Source organism: Phyllobates terribilis, unplaced genomic scaffold (assembly GCF_046119375.1).
Source record: "Phyllobates terribilis strain yellow unplaced genomic scaffold, ASM4611937v1 Scaffold_2__4_contigs__length_985480577, whole genome shotgun sequence".
Classification (NCBI taxonomy): Eukaryota; Metazoa; Chordata; class Amphibia; order Anura; family Dendrobatidae; genus Phyllobates; species Phyllobates terribilis.
In genome coordinates this window covers 84,803,841-84,830,099 of record NW_027362762.1, presented here as the reverse complement: position 1 = coordinate 84,830,099, position 26,259 = coordinate 84,803,841, and positions in this window count along the sequence as shown.

The following is a 26,259-nucleotide window of genomic DNA, read 5'->3' as shown; positions in this document are numbered from 1 at the left end:
AATTTAGTGTACGCTCGCTACTTCTATGTAAGTACTGTGCGTGCTTCTGGTTCTGCTTGTTTACCGCTCTGCGGTGTCCGCTCTGCTCCTGCTTAGCTTGCCGCTCTTGCGGTTTCTGCTCTGCTCCTGCCTTGTTTACCGCTCTGCGGTGTCCGCTCTGCTCCTGCTTAGCTTGCCGCTCTTGCGGTTTCTGCTCTGCTCCTGCCTTGTTTACCGCTCTGCGGTGTCCGCTCTGCTCCTGCTTAGCTTGCCGCTCTTGCAGTTTCTGCTCTGCTCCTGCCTTGTTTACCGCTCTGCGGTGTACGCTCTGCTCCTGCTTAGCTTGCCGCTCTTGCGGTTTCTGCTCTGCTCCTGCCTTGTTTACCGCTCTGCGGTGTCCGCTCTGCTCCTGCTTAGCTTGCCGCTCTTGCGGTTTTCACTCTGCTCTTGCCTTGCTTGCCGCTCCTGCGGTTTCTGCTCTGCTCTTATCTTGCTTACTGCTTCTGCGGTTTCCGCCCTGCCCTGCTTCTGCCCGCTGCTCCGGCAGTCCTGTCCTGCCCTGCTTGTGCTCGCTGCTCCTGCAGCCCCGTCCTGCTCTGTTCTTGCCCACCGCTTCGGGTGTTCCCTCTCTGCTGTGGTTGTCTACCGCATCTGCGGTTCTGTGACCCAGTCTGTACTGGGTCTTAACCTCTCTGTGCTCCAGCCCGTCCTTTCGGCCAGTACCTCCCTGCCTGCATACTCGCCTGTATCCACCCATCTGCATACCTGCCGTGTTTGCTTACATCCACCAGTCTGTGCCAGCCTAACCTGCCTGTTCCAGTAATCCCAGCGTGGGTCAACCCCCGTGTCCGGAGTTTGACCTGGAGTAGCACCTGGTCCCTCTGCCCGGTTTCTCCCTGGTGCACTGGCGTCGTATGCCGTCGTGCCACCTTGGTCGGATCGGCCAGATACTTAGTTACGCCCCTCCAGGCACTCTCCAGTCCATGGTCCAGTGGAACCACAACACCCGCACACGCCAGTCAGTCCGGGCGTGTGCATAACACACTTCAGTTCTCCACTAAGCCCCAGAAATTCACATCATTTGTGATTAGTCCTTGCATATGATGACGTGATGGCTACTGAAGCACAGTAGTGCCAGAGGCCTGGAAACAGGAAAAGAAGACTGAGAATCTGACTGGAGGACCGGTAGCAGCAGGAGAGATATGGGGAGGACTGAGAAGTTAGTATGAGTCCATTGATTTAATTACTGTCCGTAGCAGAAGGTTATGATTCGGGTCGGCGTCTCCTAAATACCGTTCTTCTTTTTTCATAAAGCCTATGCGTAACAATTAGCGCTTGATTCACATCGCATATGTGTTATGTCACAAATAAACCAGAAATAATATATAGGGAAAAAACAAACCCGTTTCTCGAATGCACGGGCACGCACCGATTTCATTACGCATTTCTGCTGTTATGACAATGAATTCTGAACCTTGTGATGGAAATGTGTGAACGAGGTGCGCATTCAACAAATTATTAATTTACAAGATAAACCAGGCGAGAAAACAGATAGAAATGAAAGTGTAACACTGTGGAGAAGAATAAGAATGAGATGAAGAAAAGCCTACATGGGGAGCAGTGGGTTGCCAGCACCTGGGACAAGATAATTATTTTGCACCCCCTAACCCATGAACCATTAGCGCCCCTGGAATTCTTTCCACCAGTCCAGTATTGAACCCCTAATCTCTCAAGCACATGTATTGTAATTTGAGGAAAATACTGAATCATATTTTGTGCTTTTACCTCCTAGGATTTTCTGCTCTTTGCTAAAATGAAAAAAATGAAAATATACTTTTTTTTTTTTTTTACTATATATATAGTATGTATATGTATGTGTGTGTATGTACTGTGTGTGTATGTGTGTGTGTGTGTGCTTTATTGGCAGGACCAAATAAACATTAGTTTTGCCAAAGTGTAGCGCCCCGAGGGCTCGGCTGCTACAGGGGTATTGCACCTCAACCAGAGGTGTGATATTCCACTCCCAGGTAAGGATGGAGTATGGACCAGGGCTCAGTTAGCTGCATACACACACTCCTCATTTCCGGGGGACAGTTCACAGGTGCTCCCATTTATTGCAGGCACAACCTACCATGTCCCTGGCTGGAGTGGGGAGGGGGGAGAGAACCCTGTGATGTAGGAGCAGAAGGGGACGGTTTCTGGAGCATAGGAAGGAGCTCATTGGGTGCAGGTCACCTGAGCTCAGACACAGAGAAACATATAAAAGGTGGGAGCCATCTTTAGTGAGTGTTCAGTCAGAGCAGAAAGGGAGAGAGAGCTGACAGGCTCGGCCTGAGCTCAGCTCCACGAGGCAGGCCTAGAGAAAAGGCCGGGGCCAGAAAGGAGAAGAGAAGAAGGAGAAGGAAGGAAAGAGGAGAGAAAGAGGAGTAGAAAGGCTCCAGAAACAAGAAGGCAGAAGGGACCCTAAGAGAGCAGAACGGACAGTAACCGTTGCAAGCCCGCGTGATATCGGGTGAAGGGTCCGGCCGCAGAAGGGTACCGGATTCCCAAGTTGGTGGAGGTAAATAATCCCTCAGCCAAAGACCGGAGGTCGTGATCATCTAATGGTGCGACCCCTGCTACACACACTAGGAAGGCACCACATAGGGTCAGGGAAACTGGCGCCAGGTTTCACCAAGAGAAGACCCGAGGCAGCTGGACAGAAGTGTGGTCACTGGTGGGGCACGAGAGGCCAGAGAAAGGATAAAAGGGGGTCCTGTGCCATACTCCTGAATTGCCTGGGGGTTGACTGAGCTCCTCACCTGGTGGATGCAGCACGGCTTGGGCAGTCATTGCCGGCAGAAGTGACTCGGATAACAACTGTGAGTAAAAGACCCTGGACTGCATCACTGACTCTGTGTGATTTCTGCAGCGTCTGCACAATCACCCCCAGCATCCTATTGCACTGCCCTGAGGCTACACTCTTCCCGTGGGGAGTTATCCCATCCCTGTGCTGCACCCCAACACCAGCCTCAGAGGTCTGCAAAGCAGCGGCGGTCATCCCTGACCGCAATCCACGGGTAGCGTAGTCGGACATTCTATAACTCTATAAATAGACTGCCACAGCATTTGGTCTGACCACCCTGAGTCACGGGATCGGGTTGCCACTACTACCCCTATCAGCACCGTACACAAGAAGGCCCGGTTCCGGGTACCCCACGGCCCAGGGGGCGAGTCAGCTTTGGCGTAGTCGGCAGGATTGTGACCCACCCGCCACAAACGGGTTTTGCGTGCCTGAAAAGAGACTGTTTCACTGTATTGAAAATGGCGCCCGCCCCAGAAGAACGGACGCCATAATGTGCGCGCCAAAAGACAACAGGAAGCCACCTCCCATCGTGGGCCAGATCCCAGAATGGCGCCAAAGAAGGAGCCCACCCCCAACAGCCATGAGTGCGGCTGTAGAGATGCCCATCAAGGTGGGGGGGTTGCCCCTGAGAGTGATTATCAGCAGATTGCCCCAGGACCACCCCCAACAGGGGCGGAAAGAGAAGAAAACTGCGGGGCAGGGTGTGGCTTGGATCAGTTTCGCCAGACCGCACCCGGAGATGGAGAGGAGCATGAACTCCAGCACCCTGGCAAGCGGCCTGCTGCAGGCCGAGGCGGCTCCGTACAGCCTCACGGAGCTGATGGCTCTGCTCCCTGCAAAAGACCCTGAGTTCCTGCGGACTGCGCTGGAGGAGCTGGACCGGAGGATGGTCCGAGCGCAGAGGGACGTCGTCGCCGGGTGGAGAGAGGAAATGGCCCGGCGGGTCGCGTCCCGGCAGCCAGAGACACTGCCAGCACCCGGCAGCGCGCCTGCCCCCGAGAACGGAGAGAGGAGACCGGAGGCTGAGGACAACGCTGCAGAGGAGGCAAGTAAGGAGGACGCCCCTGCCCCGGGTCCTAACACCGTAGCCTTACCCCTGGATTCCGCCACAGAGCCAGAAGTCCTGGGAGCCGCTGCAGCTTCCACGCTCCCGCCACAAACACCTGGGCCGCAAGCCGCGAAGACCGCCGCTGAACCACGCCCCCCCCGTCGTGCCCTCTGACCCCGAGCGCGGAAGGAAGCGGCCTGCTCCAGGCCCGGTCGCAAGGCCTGACCACCCCAGGTGCCTCCCGACCGCGTGCGACCCCGGTTCCAAAACCACCACCCCTGGGCGCGGACCTGTATGCCCAACTGTCCGGTCCGGATGGAGAGCCAGTTCCTCCACCACCTGGGTGGATCCACCCTAATCTCTGGAAAAGCCTGCCCGCGGAGACCAGAGCCCCTCTGCTACCATCCCCGCCTGACCCACGGCCTGTTGAATTTCCCCAGCTCCCGGTCGAGGAGGTCCAATATGAGTGGGACCTGACAGGAGAAGACCTCATGGGGTTCTCGCAGGAGACGCGGGTGGCCGTAGCCCGCAGACGGGAGTTCTGTGACCGACAGGTGGCGCAGTTCGAACGGGAGAGGCGGGCGCGACGATAGAGGCAGGAACAGGTACACGCCCGAAGCACGGAGCAGAAGATGCGCGTCCGGCGAGACCCATAGACTGCGCGAGGTCCCAGAATCATCGGGACCATCGTCAAGTTCCAACAGGTGCAAGGATGGGGTTTCATCCGAGACCCGACCATGGACACGGATGTGTTCGTTACCCGGAGAGATGTGGAGAGCCACCTGCCAGAGGGCCATCCGGGACGGGATCTGTTTCCAGGAGACTTGGTGTCATACACCCGACACCGAGGCCTAAAGGGATGGTATGCCCTTCATGTCCAGCGGATAAAAGAGGAGCAGCGCCCTGAATCAGAACCCGAATACCAAGAGGACCCGGACGGGTCTGAAGATCAATATGAGGAGGAAGAAGGAGCATCCAGAGGATACCGCTACTAGTGAGTGGCAGAGTACCTGTGTACATAGTTGCCCGTCAGGGTAAAGGAACTGTATGTGTGATACAAAGTTGATCCTGATTGAACTGTTACCTGGCTGAGGACTGAGAGCAGCCATCCCTCTTCCCTACCTGGCTGAGGACTGAGAGCAGCCATTCCCCTTTCCCAACCGGCCGAGGACTGGGAGCGGCCAATCCCTGTAAATAGTTGCACTTCTTAAAGCGCCCCCTACTGGTTTTATAAAAGTAATGCAACGGCTACCTCTGGACAAAGTGTCCCACATGTTTGAAAGCTTGCTGAAGTTTTGCACTTATTAAAAAAAATGGACACCTGGTCGCAAGCTTCACAGTGGCCAGTGAAGAAGAGAATCTACTAAAAGAATGTTTTACCTGAAAAGTTTATATGCTGCTAAAAGAGTTTTATGGTGTTTTATATGTGTGAAGAAAAGTCTTATAATACTTGTTGAAAGAGAAAAATGTGCCTCCCATAAAGGGATGAGTTAAATGGTTATAGTCTTATATGCGAATGCATTCTAAAAAATTTTTGCATGTCTTGTAAATCAAATGTTTTTGCTCTTTTCCAGCCTGAGGACGTGCTGTGGTTTACCAGGGGGGAATGTAGCGCCCCGAGGGTTCCGTTGCTACAGGGGTATTGCACCTCAACCAGAGGTGTGATATTCCACTCCCAGGTAAGGATGGAGTATGGACCAGTGCTCAGTTAGCTGCATACACACACTCCTCATTTCCGGGGGACAGTTCGCAGGTGCTCCCATTTATTGCAGGCACAACCTACCATGTCCCTGGCTGGAGTGGGGAGGCGGGAGAGAACCCTGTGATGTAGGAGCAGAGGGGACGGTTTCTGGAGCATAGGAAGGAGCTCATTGGATGCAGGTCACCTGAGCTCAGACACAGAGAAACATATAAAAGGTGGGAGCCATCTTTAGTGAGTGTTCAGTCAGAGCAGAAAGGGAGAGAGAGCTGACAGGCTCGGCCTGAGCTCAGCTCCACGAGGCAGGCCTAGAGAAAAGGCCGAGGCCAGAAAGGAGAAGAGAAGAAGGAGAAGGAAGGAAAGAGGACAGACAGAGGAGTAGAAAGGCTCCAGAAACAAGAAGGCAGAAGGGACCCTAAGAGAGCAGAACGGACAGTAACCGTTGCAAGCCCGCGTGATATCGGGTGAAGGGTCAGGCCGCAGAAGGGTACCAGATTCCCAAGTTGGTGGAGGTAAATAATCCCTCAGCCAAAGACCGGAGGTCGTGATAATCTAATGGTGCGACCCCCTGCTACACCCACTAGGAAGGCACCACATAGGGCCAGGGAAACTGGCGCCAGGTTTCACCAAGAGAAGACCCGAGGCAGCTGGACAGAAGTGTGGTCACTGGTGGGGCACGAGAGGCCAGAGAAAGGATAAAAGGGGGTCCTGTGCCATACTCCTGAATTGCCTGGGGGTTGACTGAGCTCCTCACCTGGTGGATGCAGCACGGCTTGGGCAGTCATTGCCGGCAGAAGTGACTCGGATAACAACTGTGAGTAAAAGACCCTGGACTGCATCACTGACTGTGTGATTTCTGCTGCGTCTGCACCATCACCCCCAGCATCCTATTGCACTGCCCTGAGGCTATACTCTTCCCGTGGGGCGTTATCCCATCCCTGTGCTGCACCCCAACACCAGCCTCAGAGGTCTGCAAAGCAGCGGCGGTCATCCCTGACCGCAATCCACGGGTGGCGTAGTCGGACATTCTATAACTCTATAAATAGACTGCCACAGCATTTGGTCTGACCACCCTGAGCCACGGGATCGGGTTGCCACTACTACCCCCATCAGCACCGTACACAAGAAGGCCCGGTTCCGGGTACCCCACTGCCCAGGGGGCGAGTCAAAAGCAAGTGTACAGATGGGGACTGTAGGGGTGATGGATGGGGTGTGTGGGAACGATGGGTAGAGGCATATTCAGGGTGGGGGCTATGGAAGTCCATGGCATATCATAGTCCTCTTTCTCGCAGTCTATCGCATTCACATACTGCACTGCTATCTCCACCGCGTGCTCTTCTTTCCCCAGCAGGATATATGTTTTCTCTTCCTGCTTCATGGATATGAAGTTCGGGAAGAGATCAGAGATTCTCCTGAAGTGAGTGTCCCTCACTGCTGAGTATTTGGTGCAGTGTAGCAGGAAGTGTGTCTCATCCTCCAGGGCCTCCAGGTCACAGTGTGGGCACAGTCTGTCCTCTCTGGGCTTGTAGCTCTGCCTGTGCCGGCCGACCTCGATGGCCAGATTGTGGACGCTGAGTCTATAGCGGCTCAGGGTCTGGCGGTCTCTGGTGTCCGGGAGTTTCTCCAGATATGGAGCCAGTCTGTATTCTCTCTGTAGGCTCCGGTACATGGTCAGTTTCTTTGAGGCGTTGATATCGTTCCTCCAATCACTGACGTATCTCTCCTGGGTGTATGTACAGTGCCTACAAGTAGTATTCAACCCCCTGCAGATTTAGCTGGTTGACACATGTGGAATTAACTTGGCATTGTGACATTTGTACTGTAGATCAGCCTGGAAGTGGGAAATGCACTGCAGCAAATTTTGTTTTTGCTTTTTTTTTTTTTTTTTTTAAAACGTTAAAAGTTAATTCAGAGTGTCATTTATTATTCAACCCCTCAAACCACAAGAATTCTGTTTGGTCCCCCTAAAGTATTAAGAAGTAGTTCAGGCACCAAGAATAATGAGCTTCACATGTGTGGATTAAAGATCTCTTTTGCCAGCCTTTTCTGACTATTTAAGACCCTCCCCAAACTTGTGAACAGCACTCAGACATGGTCAACATGGGAAAGACAAAGGAGCATTCCAAGGCCATCAGAGACAAGATCGTGGAGGGTCACAAGGCTGGCAAGGGGTACAAAACCCTTTCCAAGGAGTTGGGCCTACCTGTCTCCACTGTTGGGAGCATCATCCGTAAGTGGAAGGCTTATGGAACTACTGTTAGCCTTCCACGGCCAGGACAGCCTTTGAAAGTGTCCTCCCGTGCCGAGGCCAGGCTTGTCCGAAGAGTCAAGGCTAACCCAAGGACAACAAGGAAGGAGCTCCGGGAAGATCTCATGGCAGTGGGGACATTGGTTTCAGTCAATACCATAAGTAACGTACTCCACCGCAATGGTCTCCGTTCCAGACGAGCCCGTAAGGTACCTTTACTTTCAAAGCGTCATGTCAAGGCTCGTCTACAGTTTGCTCATGATCACTTGGAGGACTCTGAGACAGACTGGTTCAAGGTTCTATGGTCTGATGAGACCAAGATCGAGATCTTTGGTGCCAACCACACACGTGACGTTTGGAGACTGGATGGCACTGCATACGACCCCAAGAATACCATCCCTACAGTCAAGCATGGTGGTGGCAGCATGATGCTGTGGGGCTGTTTCTCTGCCAAGGGGTATGGCCATCTGGTCCGCATCCATGGGAAGATGGATAGCACGGCCTACCTGGAGATTTTGGCCAAGAACCTCCGCTCCTCCATCAAGGATCTTAAGATGGGTAGTAATTTCATCTTCCAACAAGACAACGACCCAAAGCACACAGCCAAGAAAACCAAGGCCTTGTTCAAGAGGGAAAAAGTCAAGGTGTTGGAGTGGCCTAGTCAGTCTCCTGACCTTAACCCAATTGAAAACTTGTGGAAGGAGCTCAAGAATAAAGTCCACATGAGACACCCAAAGAACCTAGATAACTTGGAGAAGATCTGCATGGAGGAGTGGGCCAAAATAACTCCACAGACCTGTGCCGGCCTGATCAGGTCTTATAAAAGACGATTATTAGCTGTAATTGCAAACAAGGGTTATTCCACAAAATATTAAACACAGGGGTTGAATAATAATTGACCCACACTTTTATGTTTAAAATTTAATAAAATTCAACTGAGCAGCATAACTTTTTGGTTTGTAAGATTTATGGTTCTGTTCATAAAACCTACTCTCGTTTGCAGTTTGAAGGCTCTAACTTATTTGCATCTTATCAAACCAGCTAAATCTGCAGGGGGTTGAATACTACTTGTAGGCACTGTATATATAATGTGTGTATGTGTGTATATATATATATATATATGTGTGTATGTATATGTATGTATATATACAGTATGTATGTGTGTATCGGAGCCACATTTGTGGCCTGCTGGAGGTCATTTTGCAGGGCTCTGGCAGTGCTCCTCCTGTTCCTCCTTGCACAAAAGCGGGGGTAGCGGTCCTGCTACTGGGTTTTTGCCCTCCTATGGCTCCCTCCATGTCTCCTGGTGTACTGGCCTGTCTGGACACTACGCTGACAGACACAGCAAACCTTCTTGCCACAGCTCGCATTGATGTGCCATCCTGGATGAGCTGCACTACCTGAGCAACTTCTGTGGGTTGTAGAGTCCGTCTCATGCTACCACGAGTGTGAAAGCACAACCAACATTCAAAAGTGACCGAAACATCAGCCAGAAAGCATTGGTACTGAGATGTGATCTGTGATCCCCACCTGCAGAACCACTCCTTTATTGAGGGTGTCTTGATAATTGCCAATAATTTCAATCTATTGTCTATTCAATTTGCACAACAGCATGTGAAATTGATTGTCAATCAGTGTTGCTTCCTAAGTGGAAAGTTTGATTTCACAGAAGTTTGATTTACTTGGAGTTATATTCTGTTGTTTAAGTGTTCCCTTTATTTTTTTTGAGCAGTGTATATAAGGGAGGACAGTGTGGTGTTCATAATATATAAGGGAGGACAGTGTGGTGTTCATAGTATATAAGGGAGGACAGTGTGGCGGTCATAGTATATAAGGGAGGACAGTGTGGTGGCCATAGTATATAAGGGAGGACAGTGTGGCGATCATAGTATATAAGGAAGGACAGTGTGGCGGTCATAGTATATAAGGGAGGACAGTGTGGTGTTCATAGTATATAAGGGAGAACGGTGTGGCGTTCATAGTATATAAGTTAGGACGGTGTGGTGGTCATAGTATATAAGGGAGGACAGTGTGGTGGTCATAGTATATAAGGGAGGACAGTGTGGCGGTCATAGTATATAAGGGAGGACAGTGTGGCGTTCATAGTATATAAGGGAGGATGGTGTGGAGGAAATATTCTATAGGAGAGGACTGTGTGGCGGTAATGTATTATGAGAGGGAAAGCATGCGGATATTTTTTTGTGCTGGGAGAATGGTGAGTAGCAATTATTAGGGCTTATTTTGGACACAGCATGGGCAGATTTTTTTTTTTCAAAGGGCATTATAATCACACTGTCATTTGTAAGGGCACCATGTCAGAATTTGTGGCAGAAGACTGGCGAAGAGAGAAATATGCAGAGGAGATCTTGCTATGGCTACGAAAAGTGACCCGGGGAGAGGTGGGGGGGATTGATTTTTTTTATATATTTTTTTATATTCTTAAAAATATTTTTTTACATTAGTTTTGAGTCACCTTAGGAAATTTGAACCTGCAATTGTTTGACTGCTTATACTATATAGAATCATAGAATGTTAGAGTTGGAAAGGACCTCCAGGGTCATCGTGTCCAACCCCCTGCTCAATGCAGGATTCACTAAACCATCTCAGAGAGATGTCTGTCCAGCCTCTGTTTGAAGACTTCCATTGAAGGAGAACTCGCCACCTCTTGTGACCGCCTGTTCAACTTTTTGATCACCCTCACTGTTAACAAGCTTTTTTTTTTTTCTAATATCTAATCTGTATCTTCTTTTCAGTTTCATTCAATTGCTTCTCATGTTTCCATGTGCAAATGAGAATGAGGATGATCCCTGTACACTGTGACATCCCTTCAGATATTTGTAGATAGCTATTAAGTCTCCTCGTAGCTTTCTTTTTTTACAAGCTAAACATTCCCAGATGCTTTAACCGTTCCTCATACGACATAGTTTGCAGTCTGCTCACTATCCTGGCAACTCTTCTCTGAACTTGCTCCAGTTTTTCAATGTATTTTTTAAAATGTAATTACAGTATACAATGAACATTGCTTTCTCCTATGAAGCTTAGCCCGTGGCTGAGCTTCACAGGAGTACCAAGATTGTAGTAACAAGAGCCTCCAGCCGGCCTCTGGCTACCAAGGTGACACATCGGTACCCCTCTTCTTTAGGGTATGTTCACACAGATATTTTTGACTTGGCTTTTGGAGCGGATTCTTCTCCAAAATCCACACTTCATCAAATACTCTTTGAAGATGTTTTCTATTGATTTCAATAAGTAAGCATGCCTTTAGTGCACCTATTGCTTTTTGGCAGAACTGCAAGATTTTTTGCAATTTTCACCACACTTCACCACAGTTTTTTTTTCTTTTTTTTTCCAGTATATTAATGATAAAATGAATGATGTCTTTCAAAATGTCAACTTGTCCTACATATGGCTATGTACATGGAAAAATAATTATGGCTCTTGGAACAATGGTTGAAGAAAAAAAAGTCTTAAGGGGTTAAATACTCATTATGAGAAGACATGGCAGAATTGAGAGCTTTGGCCTGAATTCTGGATCATTTTAAAAAGGGCTAAGAGCAACAAATGTGGCTGAGAGCAGTCTCATTATACCTTATGAATTGTACATATAAGACATTGGTGCGAAGTGTTTCCTGAAATATGAGGCTTGCAGCGTTATAAGTGCTGCTCCGGGAGTTATAATGTGGAGGAAACGGAGTAACAAGCGTACATTGAGTCCTCTGTCCTAATTACTGTACATCCCCTCTATTCTGCTGATAGTAGGAATATTTTATAATAGCGTCAGAATTATTATGTGGGGAGACTGGTCTATGGGGCCATGACACAGTTACACTGAACATTGCGCAAAGAATGTTGCCTCAACACCATAACGTATCCAGTTACTTTCTATAGGAAACCCATTATTTTGCTTTAATTAATGGGTTTGTCCCTAAATATACTGTACTTTTATTATCTATCATTCGGTGGGACAAGTGGGTGAAACTGAAGATAGACTAGTCCTGGCACCAACCATTGACTGCACAAAGAGAATTGTTGATATAACTCCCTATGGGCAAAATATCTGTACGAAACTTAAGATACCAAAAAATATCTGCAACAATTAGTCATATTTGCTGTATAACATGAGTTATATACACCAGATAGCGTCATGTAGAGCATCCACAATAATGAGACTTACAGTAACCTACAAGGGAACGAATGTGAACTCTTCATAATGGCATGACAATTTCTTCTAAGTATCAAGAAAGGTTTATTCTCAATGTCAGTAAGGTGCTCCACGAGCTGGTCTTTCTCTGATGAGACTATTTAAGAGATGTCTGATGTATAAATGTTTTCCAGGCACAAGCTTATTTATGTTTATTAATTTTTGACTTAATGCAAAAATAACCTTTTATCGTTCAGGTATTTTGGTGCGAAAGACGTAGAGTGTCCAAGAAATAAAATCTAAATCACAAGTTCAGGTATGTCAATACAATTAGAAACGTTTGGAGACCATCTCATTCCAAAATCTTGAATATACAAACAGCCTCCTTCAGAAAGAAAGAGGATGATAAAATAGTGCTACCTATTGGAAGGAGCAATCCTAAAAAAGACAATGTTGACCCAACATGCAACATGACAAGCCAAACCAGAAACTCAATTCGCAGGCACATATTTTGAGGTGGTTGCCCCTCATCAGTGCAACGCAGGAGTACTGGTTTTGACGCGCCCCCAGTGCCGTGGGGTACTCGGTGTCCGGGCCTATGGATGCCGATGGGGGATATCACGGTGGCTAGCCCGGTCCGTGGCCCAGGGCGGTCACCAAAAAGGGGAATATTTATAGGGGATTTGTAAGGTGTTCGTGACGCCACCTGTGGAATGCGGCCAAAGCGAGCCGCCGCTGCGGAGCAGTCCTCTGAGGCAGATGTTAGGGCAGCTTATGATGGAACGGCTCCCCACAGGTGGAGCAGCAGGCCTCAGGGCAGTGTTGTAAGCGAGGGTCGTGCTGGGCGTTGTAGTGCAGGGAGGGAAATATGTCGCAGCTGAAATAATGGACGGAGGTAGTACAGTACAGTCATCCGAGTCTTTACTCACAGTTCTTATGACAGTTCCACTGGTGCACTGTATGGGTGCCAGCCTCCCACATCGCGCTGCGTTCGCCAGGCAGGGGTTGAGCTCTTCCTCAGGCAGATTAGGAGCACCTGACGGAACCCCACTTTCTTGTGTTCCTAGCTAGACCGTCTTCACGCTGGGTCTTCTCCCTCCTGCCCTGCGCTTCCCCACTCTCAATCCCGCTCGGGTTCTCTGAATTCCCTCCTGTCTTACTGGGGTTCCCAGACCTGCTTGACCCTCACGGAGATTAGAATACGGCTGCGGCAACTGGTCTATGAAAGCCAGAAGTCTCCGGTTTTTCCAGCCGAGACTTGGAGTTACACGACTGGTCCAGTGGCCGGTCCCCTTCTTGCGGCCTACGATCCCTCTGTCTTCTGACAGATTCGGGGCGTACGGGTGCCGTCCTGCACTCACCGTACCCCATGGGATCCCTTCTGTAAATCGGAGCCTACTCCTCTGCTCCCCTCCTGGGCCTCTAAGAATGGGCCCTTCTTGTGGAGCAGAGCTCCTAAAGAGACTCTGCTCCCTGGCTGACTAACACTCTCTTCTGAACTGACCTGCCACCCTAAGATGGCTTCCCTTTATATACCTCCTGTAAAAGTGCTCCCCTAAACTGCTTCCTCCACCCACACCCACTACTGGTTCCCCCTACCTCTGGGTTCCCCCCACTCCAGCCAGGGACAGAGCTCAGCAGAAACGCACATGCATGTTGCCCTTCCAGCCGACCTGGAGCAGTGTAGTGTTGGATGCAGGTGTTGGTGTTCCGGGCAGCACTCCCTCCTTACCTGACAAAAGGAGACACCACACCTCTGGGTGAGGTGCAGTACCTCTGTGGTGACTGAACTCTCAGGAGCACCACAGTTTAACTGGGTGAGAGTCCTCTGATAGAGGGTCTAAGTGGTAAAATTTGACTTTTAAGACTCCTGTTCTCTTTCTGAAGAGACTATTTGCATATTCAAATCCCAGGGAGAGCATTACATGGCTAATAAGAATCCTTCCTCCAATATGGTGCTTTTGTCAAGCAAAAATTTCTTTGACCGCCTATCAGAGGCCTCTCTCCCAGCCAAACCAGTACTCCTGCTTTGTACTGATGAGGGAAAAACACCCCGAAACACGTTTTCCAGTGGACTTCCTAGTTTGGCTTCTTACCTTAAGTCATGTGGCTAGGCCCTTTTAAGGGGTCGATATTGACTTTTAGGATTGCTACACCAAGCTCTTCACAAGGAGAAACGTTATTGCTTCGACTCTAAAATCTTGGGCATAAATGTGACGTCACCTTTTGCTAACATAATAACCTGCATATTTCTGGGAAAGCTTTCCACTAGACTGAGGCACATGACTTTCTACACAGGTACAGCCACTAGTCGGTCTTGCCCTTGCCTTGCTATGCTAAACACATACCCCCATATACAGTGCAAAAACATGTCTGACCAAACTAATTTCCAGCCAGAACTCCCAAAATACATTTCCATTCTAGTGTCCCTTATAAGCCAGCCACGTTCCTCATTCTACTGTTCAGCTACAAGCTCTCCCATGCAAAAGGAAAGCTAGAAGTCCCAATGTACATGGTCTTTCTAATGTCCACCAGAAGCCAGTCACATGCTTGACCATACAAAGTGTCTGCCATAGCACCCAAAATACGTTATCTTTCTAATGCCCCCATCATTTCTATCCAGATGCCCCAACTGAAGCTTACCGAGATGGAGATGAAAACTCTTAGGACAGGAGAACTAGGCCTGGAGATCTTGACAGTCCCTCTAAATATGGGACACGGGTATTGAGTCCGTGCACTGATTTTCAATATCCCTCGGATAGAAGTCCAGGTGTCCCTGGGGTAACATCAAGTTTCACCATGAAGTGTATTTAAATTTTTCCCACTCCTAATGTCGAGTATTGATACCTCCCAGACAAATATACATTTTTGTTCGATTTCTCTTCGCAAATTAAAGCAAAATCTCAAAATTCAATTGAATTTCTAATCATTTATTGCTCGGCGTACATCCCAAAATAACCCTGTGACCTAATTTCAGCTTCTGTATCTACACAGTATATGGAAGTATATATCCAGCATATGGAGGGGTAGAGCTATTAGTTATTATGGCGTCTTATTACAGCACTTCTTGGTTTTCTTAAATCATATGGAGGAATAGTTTTTACATATTTTATGGATTGGTTTATAAAGAATTTATAACATGCAATGAAAGAAACGGAAAGAAGAAGCTGCACAGGGCCAAACACCGTAACCATCATGTGCAAAAATCCAATAAACAAATTAGCAGCTCACTCGTGTCTCTTGGGTCCTACACGTATTTCCACACCAGTCATCTTCTGTTGTAACATCCATCAAGGGAGGCCAAAGAAATCAGGATGCAAGGCTTCTGCCAGAGAGGAGCGTGGACTAATGAACAGGGTGCACATGAGAGACCTAAATATTCCATGACATCGGTCTCACTTTCGAAAGGCTACTAAGGACACCTCTATGACCTAGACAATATAGAAAAGGATAAGAAGAACAGAAGCAGAGAAAAATAAAGGAGAGAAAGGAGGAAATTAAAAAAAAAAAAAAAAGGGTCAGCAGACATGTAGGGGCGTTTGGTATCAGTTGCACAGGCTCCCGTAGAGGTACAAAACACGTCCCTTTATTGCCAAAGGGCCCCAACAAGATGAAGGTTGACGAACCTCTTACATGAACAAGGATTGAAGGTCACAAAAATCCAGAAAGAGGAACCAAGGCTAACAAATCCGTATACATTTGTCATTTTTCTCTAGAATTTTTTGCCAAATGAGAGAATTCCTGTTGTTCCTCAGACATAGCCGGGGTATGAGATGTGTGACAGTTTCTTCGTATTACTGAGTGTAAGGAAGCCCTGTTTTGGAGATTTAATAAAGCCTGGTAGTAGAGCTAGCAGGGGGGAGATATTGACTCTATCCCCAGTTATCCGATAATTTGTGGAGGACACCTCTTCCCAAAAAGGTCTTTTCATCTTGCTCTCCCACCAGACATAGCATGGTGCCTCTCGTAGTTCCACACTGCCATTTGGAAGGTGTGAGTTTACGTTTGTACTGATTGGGAAGTGTAATCTTTGGCTCAGAACAAGAGCTGAGCTGGTAAAAAACATTTCACAAAAATTCATATTTTATAAATTGCAGTCAGAGAAGTTATAGGGGTTTAATGGAAAGTAGACCCTGCAAAGTATATCCCCTCCAGCTTGCCATTTTTAACCAGTTATACAATTTGATCCAAAATATTACTGCCATAGCGTTCCAATTTTTTAGGGTTTTTTTCACAGCGTGGATTTTCCATGACTGTGGAAGCACTTTGAGTGAGATTTCACAAAGTGCAATGCCAACACTATGTGGAGAATAATTGGAAGTGTAAATTGACCTCCTCTGCGGATTTCATCCCATTTTATGGTGTGGATGTAACTGTAGATTTCGCCTTTGTTCAATGCAGACCTTGAGAACCATGGTTGTGGTTTGGAACTACAATAGCATACTTACCAACATTTCTGTTGGGGTAATATCACCAATGAAGTCCTGCCCATTAGCCTCATCCAGGAGGATGCCCAACCTTCCAAGTAATTGGCCCACCCATGCTGCCCAATTTTGGGTGAGGTTTACATACATCCCTCGCCTTTGGGCCGGAATTACCAACACTGTGTCTGAAAAGTCAGTAAGACAGAGGATAGTTGGTGGGTATGAGGTAGATGAGCCCTGAGATCTCCTCAGAATTACCATATGAGATTGGCATGAAAGTATCGAATGGTGATGGATGATTACCAACCAAGTAGTGATTACATAGAAAGAAACACCCTTTTCTGAAATTGTGGTTGCTTGGTAAGTACAGGGAGAGTTATACCTTAAAGTGACCAGCAATAATTTACTCAACACACTGTTACATGCCCTGCAATCACCTAAAGTAAATTTAGTGTGGAGCAAGATAGGGGTAGCAGTTGTGGCCTGTCAATAAGCTGAGCAGATGCTTGGGACAATGGAGAGAATTGTGGCCTGTACTGAGAGCCCTATGGTGGCCTGCACCAGGAGTTCTGCTGTGCATTACATTATTGATAGCCTTGCTGTGACCTGTATCAGTGTGTAACATTATGGACGGTCTCTTAAATTAAAAACTGCAAAGCATGCCGTGGTAATTGCCCTGAACCCTAAGATGTTGGGCTGTATGCATTATTGCAACTACCTACTGTTTCTGCTATGTAGACTTGAGATCAACTTATAGATTAACTAAAAGCCCATACATCTGTTTACATTACATCTATCCTTAGGTCTGATGTGAGCGCATACCGCGTATGCGCTGCTGCGCCTCCTGGGGAGAAGTGCTCCGACACTGTGAAGCGTCGCCACGGCTACGGCTCCGATCACATGACTGGGTCACGTGGACGTGGTGACGCGAGCAGGGCGCGCGACTTCCCGTGATGACGCGGCAACATGGCGGGGATGCGCTGCTAATACATATCAGACCAATTACAAGCTAGCCACACATATAAAACCCTGACACCATAACGCATTCAACACCTCATGACGAAACTGCGGCAGCGGTGAAACGCGCGTCGAGATAGCAAGTGAGCCCACTATCCAAGATTACACCTTATGTCTACAGGTAATGTACCTTTCTAATTATATTTCTGAGATACCTATAGACCTAACCAAATATACTCCTACAGCCTACTATTAAAATTAGACCTATTATATTAACTATAAGGTAGCCTCTTATACCTATTCTATGTCCATTACTATAGACCTTAGACTTAGGGGAGAAGTAATCTTGTAGTTTAGCTCACTGGTCTCTCATTAACTCTTGTACGAAGTTATGTCTTATTTCTATGTATATGTAAAAAATCTGTTATTTTTTAAAACTTTTTGATATAATAAATTTCTGATAAATAAATTATTTTGATCTATTGCTCCCTCCATTTTTTCATTATTGGTGATGTTTAGGCTGATTGGGATCTTTCCCACCATTTAAGGCAGCCTCTCTTAGTACATGTTTCTGCTATGTAATACAACTTCCTGTTTACCGCAATCATCAAGCTCAACATCTATGTTGTTGTGTGGCCACCAAGTTCTGTACGACTATCCATTGTGTAACCATGAATTTCTGTTCAACTATCCAGTGTGTAACCACCAAGTTCTCTGCCATTATCCTGTGTGCGACCATTAAGTTCTGTGTCACTATCCAGTGAGTGACCACCAAGATCTGTGAATACTATTCAGGGAGTAAATACCTAGTTCTTTGCCTTAATAGTGTGCAACCATTAAATGCCACTATCCAGTGTGTAACGATCAAGTTCTGGCAACTATCACGTGTGTAACAATCCAATTCTCTGCCACTATCAAGTGTGTCACATTCAATTTCTGTGCCACTATTCAGTATGTAATGATCATAGTTCTGTGCCACTATCCAGTGTGTAAGTGTTAGGAATTGTGGTTCTGTGCTCCCACCTGGGAATTGAACAGGTCTGGGGCTACGTTACTCCGGTCGCAGGCGATGCCATTATCCTGACCCTGGATGTGAAGCTGCTACACATGCATGGAGACTGTCCCAATATTATGGAGCATTGCGTTCTGGTATTTTAGGATGTGTGAGGACGCGGGACGCCATATCTCTCCCTGATTTCTCCGGTTACCAGGTAATGCAGGACGCTGAGGTGTCTGGCACTATGCAGCGGTGGGATTGTTACAACTCTCCTGTTAGGTTTTTTTTAGTTTGCTGGTCACATGACCAGTTTTGCCTATTTAATCCGGCTCCGCCCTCCTGGCATTGCTGGACTTCATTTGTATTTACTACTGTTGAGCTAGCTTGGTGCTCTGTTGCCGTTCTCTGTTAGTTTTGCTAGGTCTTCTGACCTCTTTACTTTTTGTTGTGTGTTTGTCTTTGACTGCTACGATTTCTGCTAGGAGGTGTCCAACTTTTCCCAGTCCCTAGTTCTTGTAGGGATTCCTCCCTCACATCTATAGGTCTTCGTACAGACTAGCCGAGGACTTTAGCGGGTCTGATCGCAGGATCAGGTTCCCCGTTACATCGTAGGGATCTAGTTTAGTTCTATTGTAGGGACAGATCTCCTGTCTTTCCTTAGTCTCTGTAGCAGATCATAACAGGGATGTTGTCCATTCTGCTGTTCAAACTAGCAAGGAATGGCCCCATCCAGCTCATTGAGGGGGCAAAATTACCTACGGGCAGAATTTTTAACCTGTCAGAACCAGAGAGGCAAGCCATGAGGGAATATATTCGGGAAGATTTGAAAAATGGGTTTATCCGCCCTTCTAAATCCCAGTTTGGAGCAGGGTTCTTTTTTGTGGCCAAAAAGGATGGCAGTTTGAGACTGTGTATTGACTATCGTGAGCTCAATCGCATAACTGTACGTAATTAGTACCCTCTCCCATTCATCTCTGACCTCTTTAACCAACTGGCGGGGGCAAGTTGGTTTACTAAGCTGGATCTCTGTAGGGCTTACAATCTTGTTTGCATCATGGAGGGGGATGAGTGGAAAACGGCCTTCAATACCCCCGAGCGTTATGAGTATTGTGTCATACGCTTTGGGCTCTGTAATGCTTCAGCTGTGTTTCAGACGCTTGCAAATTATATTTTCTGTGATCTTTTGTGTATTTGTGTCATTGTTTACATTGATGATATCCTCATCTTCTCCAGAGACCAGGATGCGCATAGGGACCATCTGCGCACCGTCCTGAAAAGATTGGAGGATCTTTTTTTTTTTATGTCAAAACAGAAAAATGTGTTTTCGAAGTGCAGGAGTTGGGATTCCTGGGATTCATTCTGTCCCCCACAGGGTTTCAGATGGACTCCAAGAAGATGAGGGCAGTTTTGCAGTGGTCACAACCAGTTTAACTCAAGGGACTACAGCGTTTTTTGGGGTTTGCCAATTTTTACCGGAGGTTTCTTAAGGGTTTTATCCAAGGTGGTTAAACCCCTCCCCAATATTACCCATAAGGGGTACAGATATGTCTAATCGGCGACTGGAGGGCAGTTTTTTTCCAGCCTGATGTCAATAAGCCTTTTGTGGTGGAAGTGGATGCCCCTGAGGTAGGGGTGGGATCGGTGCTCTTGACGCACCCCTGGGCCTGTGTCGCGCAGCGTTGCGCACGCGGGAGCTTACCCGGAGCCGGATCTGTTGAGGGTTGTAGTCTCATAGCGGTGACCCGGTCCGTGCCCAGGGAGTCAGACTAAGTGGCGCTGTATTAGCGGTAGATGTTGGACGACTACGCCACCCGTTGAATGCAGCGAAGGAGCTGCCGCTGCAGGGCAGACCGCTGAGGCCGGTGGTAGGATTGTGCAGCGTGATAGTATCACCCCCAACGGGAGGGGTATGGCCTCAGGGCAGCCGACGTGGATGATGGGGTAGCAGGAATCACTCAGAGACGATGCGGTGTAATTCAGGGTCTTTACTGGTGATAAAGATAGACCCTCCCGGAGTACTGGCTAGCGATCGGGGCCTGGTCAGTCCTTGAGCAGATGGGATCTCCCCTGGCCAGGCGGAGTTGTAGGCCTTCCAAACTGACTGTACTCTTCTGGCTACCTTGCTAGAGGCGGGTATAAGTAGCCCACGTCCCTGAGTGTACCGTGTGGTGCTCACCCGTATGGCCGGTGACTCGGGGCCTTCTAGTGGCGTCCGCTCCACGACGGCGGTGCTGGTCCCACGCGTGTGACCGTGCCTTCGGGTTTCTTGGCCAGAGGACCTGAAATCCCCTGCCGGGCGGTTTCTGCTGCTGGGTAAAGGTTAGTCCCCACAGCCTCGGACTCCGGGTCCGGTGATAGCTTCTCAGTCAGGGCGAGCTCTGCAGCTGCCAGCCCCTGACTCCTTATAGCACTGCTCCCACAGAGCTCCTGATGTTCTTTTCCTATATCTGCTTCTCTTCTCTGTCTCTACTTCTTCTCTACTCACTAACCCTGCCTCAGCCCTAGGTTTATATAGGGGAAGTTCTTCCCCTCCCAGGACTGGGCAGGAGGTGTGGCATGCACAGGATCCCTGACCAAGAGACCTCCCACCTGCTCTCAGACATAACATTGCTGTTACTGTGGAAACCAGACCCCTGGGGTGCCACATTCCCCCCTAGTGAAATTTAGTACTCCGGGACTAAACATATTTTTAAACATAACAAGGTATAAACAATAATAGTACAATAAGAAAAACATATAAAGATGGTTACGGCGTGTCCGCAACCGGGTGCAGTTTTTGAAGAAAAGCAAGGTGTCCATTTCACCAAAACAGGGAGACGTAACCAGGTAGGGGTCTGTCCTGCCCCGAGTCCTTAACAGTCTTTAGTCCATTCCTAGGTTACGCTCCAACCATATACAAGGATTCCCGGTAAATCCACCAAGGACTCCTATAAATAACTAGAAACACATAATTATACACAAGCAACAAGAAAAACAGGTAACCACAAATAAAACAATTTATACACTTCAAATCCTCCAACGTGCGGGTAACTGGCCTCTAGTGGCCCTAGTGGACCTACGGAGCTGACTGTCTAGCCCTGAACTACAGGGTGTAGGAGCTGTCAAGGGTAAACTGGGCAGCTGTCTACCGGCTCTTTGGCTCACTAGGGGTACGGCAGGCTCACTATAAGCAGAGGGTTGATCCTCCTGTTCTGCTTGTGTGGAGTCTTCTGCCTCCTGGACCGGCTGCTCTTCCAGCTCTACCTGTTGCTCCGTAGGCACTTGGGATGCTGGTTGGAGGAACGTGAGGACGGGTACCACAACTGCACCATTGACTTGAGTCCAGGACCGAGGGAAGTCTCCGAGCACAGTACTAACCATATCTTCCCTTTCCTCTATGGGTCGATGGTCTTCTTGTTCCTCTTCAGGGTTCCGTAGCTGTTCAGGACACTTCTTCAGGTGATCCCGGGATACAATGGCTATGGTCTCCCCTCCGTCTTTACTGATGGTACAGACTTTCGGGTTCTCGTGGCTTGAGGGCAGTACGGTGTACGGGTCCTTCACCCACTGGTCGTCCAACTTGTGGAGCCGTCTTTTCCTCTTCAAGACCTGCTCTCCGGGTACCAGGGGAACAGCGGGAGCATACTGGTTGTAAGTTTTCTCTTGTCTTTCCCTAGCCTGACAGAGACTTCGCTCCACGCTCTCCTGTACTTTCCGGTACTGCTGCTGCCTCTCTGTGTCCCAGTCTGCTTCTGGTGAAGTGTCCTCGGGTGTCAGGACTCCCATTTCCAGGTCAACAGGTAACTTACCAGGTCTCGCCCTCATTAGGTAAGCCGGGGTACAGTTGGTGGAACCTACCGGGATGTGGTTGTATAGGTCCACTAGATCGGGCAGCTTCTCAGGCCACAGACTGCGTTCTTCCAGGGGCAATGTTTTTAGAAGATCTATCACCACCTGGTTCATTTTCTCACAAAGTCCATTAGTTTGCGGATGATAGGGTGTCGTCCTTATCTTCCGGCAGCCATACAGAGTGCAGAATTCTTGGAAGACCTCCGCTTCAAAGGCAGGTCCCTGATCCGTCAACACTTGGTCCGGGTACCCGTGTGGACGGCAGAAATGCTGCTGGAAGGCTCTAGCTGCTGTTCGAGCTGTTAAGTCCTTGACGGGGACGACAACCAAGAACCGGGAGTAATGATCCACAATGGTTAACGCGTAGACGTAGCCACTTCTGCTTGGGGTCAGTTTTACATGATCCAAGGCTACCAGTTCCAACGGCTGCCGGGTGACGATGGACTGCAGGGGAGTCTTCTGGCTGGCACGGTCCTTCCTTCTTAGGTTGCACGGGCCACAGTCTCTGCACCACCTCTCGATGGTTCCCCTCATGCCTACCCAGTGGAACCGCCCACGCAGCAGGAACTCCAGCTTCTTCCATCCGAAGTGTCCAGCCCCGTCGTGGTATGCTTCCATCACCATGGCTGCGTCTCTCCGTGGCACCACTACTTGCCAGATTAGTTCATGCGTCCGGGAGTTAACCATTCTGCGGCACAACTTCCCCTTGTAAAGGAACAGTCGACTCTTCTCAGCCCACAGTTGCTTGGCTTCCTCCGGAGCGTCTGGGTCAAGGCGAGCCTCTGGCCGAGTCAGCATCTCCTTCACCAGCCGGACGGCAGGGTCACTGTCTTGCGTTTCCTCCCAGTTGTAGTGAGGCAAGGGGTTAAACGTAGCGGCTTGCTTACTCCTTACCCGATGGGAATACTGGATAGTCCCATGACGGTGGAACGCGGGGAGTTCGACTTCTTCCAGTCCCTCTGGATCTTCTCCTACGTCCCTCTGGATCTTCTCCTACGTCCCGTAGGTTTGGCATCCTGGACAGGGCGTCCGCGTTGGTATTGGAGCGTCCTGCCCGGTATTTGATTGTGAACTCGTAGTTGGACAGACGGGCCATCCATCTCTGCTCTAGGGCACCGAGTCTTGCCGTGTCCAGGTGTGTCAACGGGTTGTTATCCGTGTACACGGTGAACCGGGAAGAAGCGAGGTAGTGCTTAAAGCGTTCGGTGACTGCCCACACCACTGCCAGGAACTCTAGCTTAAATGAGCTGTAATTCTCAGGGTTTCTTTCGGTGGGTCACAGTTTTCGGCTAGCGTAAGCGATTACTCGTTCTTTCCCCTGCTGGATCTGGGACAGTACGGCTCCTAGCCCGATGTTACTTGTGTCGGTGTAGAGGATAAAGGGCTGGCTGTAATCAGGGTACGCCAGGATTTCATCCCCCGTGAGGGCCATCTTCAGCTGGCGGAAGGACTCTTCTTCTAACTTCTCCCATTTGAAGGGCGGCTTCTGGTTCTTGGCCTTCCGGGACTGGCCTATCAGGAGGTCCTGCATAGGAGCTGCCTTTTTGGTGAAACCGGGGATGAATCTGCGGTAATAGCCTACCAACCCGAGGAACTGCCGCACTTCCTTTACACTGGAGGGACTTGGCCATTCCTTAATTGCGGTGATCTTATCAGGGTCGGGAACCACTCCGTCAGCGCTCACCACGTGTCCCAGGTACTGCACCTTTGGTTTCAAGAGGTGACACTTGGATGGTTTTACCTTTAAGCCGTAGCTTGCCAGAGCTTCGAACACTTCGGCCAGGTGTTTCAGGTGGTCCTCATAAGTCTTGGAATATACGATGACATCGTCCAGGTACAACAGGACCGTCTCGAAGTTTCTGTGGCCCAGACAGCACTCCATTAATCGTTGGAAGGTTCCCGGTGCGTTGCAGAGTCCGAACGGCATACAGGTAAACTCGCTAAGTCCCATCGGGGTGGTGAATGCGGTCTTCTCCCGGTCCGCCTCTGCTACAGGAACCTGCCAGTACCCGCTAGTGAGATCCAAGGTAGAGAAGAAGTTAGCAGATCTTAAAGCAGCCAAAGACTCCTCTATCCTTGGTAAGGGGTACGCATCCTTGTGTGTGATACGGTTAATTTTCCGGTAATCTACACACATCCTCATGGTGTTGTCTTTCTTTTTGACTAAGACTAGTGGAGCTGCCCAGGGGCTACAGCTATCCCTGATCACCCCAGCCTCCTTCATGTCCCTAAGCATCCCCTTGGCGTGTTGGTAGTGTGCAGGGGGTACGGGTCGATACCTCTCTTTTATGGGAAGATGGTCTCCCGTGGGGATGTGGTGTTCTACCCCCTTGACTCGCCCGAAGTCTAACGGGTGTTTACTAAACACTCTCTCGTACTCTAGAACCACCCGATAGACTCCCTGTTTCTGGTGTGAGGGAGTGGAGTCAGTACCCAAATGTAGTTGCTGACACCAGTGCTCCATTGTTTCCTTAGAGCCGTTACCTTCCTCCGGGGAAGATGGAGGCAAGGGTTCTACGGACTGTATGGAATTTTGATTGATGGTATACAATTTGGCTAGCGTGGCATACCGGGGCAGGTACACTTCCCTCTTCCCGATATTTATTATGCGAACGGGCACCCTCCCATGGCGTACATTGACCACCCCCCGTGCTGTCAAAATGGTGGGCCTACTGTCCGAGTAAACTGGTTCTACCATTGCCTGGTAATCTCTACCTCTCAGACCAATAGCTGCCCGGCACCAAATCATCATTTCACTTTTTGGGGGCATGGCAATAGGGAAAGGGTCACACATTCTTACGCTACCAATCTCACCACCGGAGAGTTCTATCTGTTGCCGTCGCATCAGTGCCCGGATCTCTTTCTGGAGCACTCGCTGCTGGCCGGAGCTGGCGTTCTTGGCAACCTGTTGTAAAAGGAAAATCACCTCTGCAAGACAATTTTCAATTACATTAGTTCCTAGAGTTATCTTTGGGTGACTCTTGTGTTTGTCAATGTCTACAATGATCAGTCCCTGTGCTGCCAGTTCGACTCTACCGATTTTAATGGTCACCTCTTTAAATCCAATCTGTGGCACGGGCTGACCATTGCTGGCGATGATACTCAAGTCGTCGTCAGGGTAGCGGGTGATATCCGAGTCATTCCAGTACTGCTTGAAGAGCACGTACGGGATAGTGGTGACCTGTGACCCGGTGTCCAATAGGGCACTCATAGGGATGCCATCCAGTACCACAGGCAAGACTGGACGTCCTCCCACATATCTGTCGCGCCAGTTCGATGGGCCTGATGATCTTTTTCCTGGGGGTTGGCCCTCTACCCCAGGTTGTGCCAGTTTAAAGGACAGTACCTTGCCATATGTCCGGGTTGATTGCAGCGGCGGCAGATGGGTTGTCCGTCCTCGTTGTATCAGTCGCTGGGTCTTCCTCTGGCCGGTGGGGTCCTCCTTGGTCGACGCCACGGGATGTCCTCCGGTCCGGATGCCAGCTGGATCTTCCCTGGAGTGGAAACCTGTAAAGACTGCACAGTTCGGGTTAGCGCAGCAACGCTTTTAGCTAGCTCTTGGACCTGATGGTGCAGGTCTGTAGCCGGGTCACTGTTTAAAGCCTGCGCATCAGCTCCCACAGGCCCTGCCGACAAGGGCGCCGCCTCCTGGTGGTAAGTGGTAGTGGGGCGTCTGTGGGTCACAACGCCACCTGGTGCTGGTTCTCGGAGCACCCGGATGGCTCTGTCCTTGAACTGTGCAAATCCCAGATGAGGGTCCTGTAAGGCCATTGCCCGCAACTGGGTTCGGTGGGCATTGTAATATAAACCCTCTATAAATTGTTCAGTCAACAGCCTGTCCTCGTCTCCCACGCCGTCAGGGTCGGTCTGCTTAATGGCTCTCAGGGCCTCTTGTAGGTTCAGGGCATAGTCCCTTATACTCTCATGTGCCCGCTGTTTGCACCCGTAGAATCTAAGCTTGATCTCGGCTGAGGTGCGGGTATCAAAGGTGTCCCTCAGCCGGGTTAGTATCTCTGCGACAGTCCTCCTCCCAGGTGGCCAGGACTTTACCTCCCTTTGGGCTGCCCCGGTTAATTGGGCCACCAGGATGCTC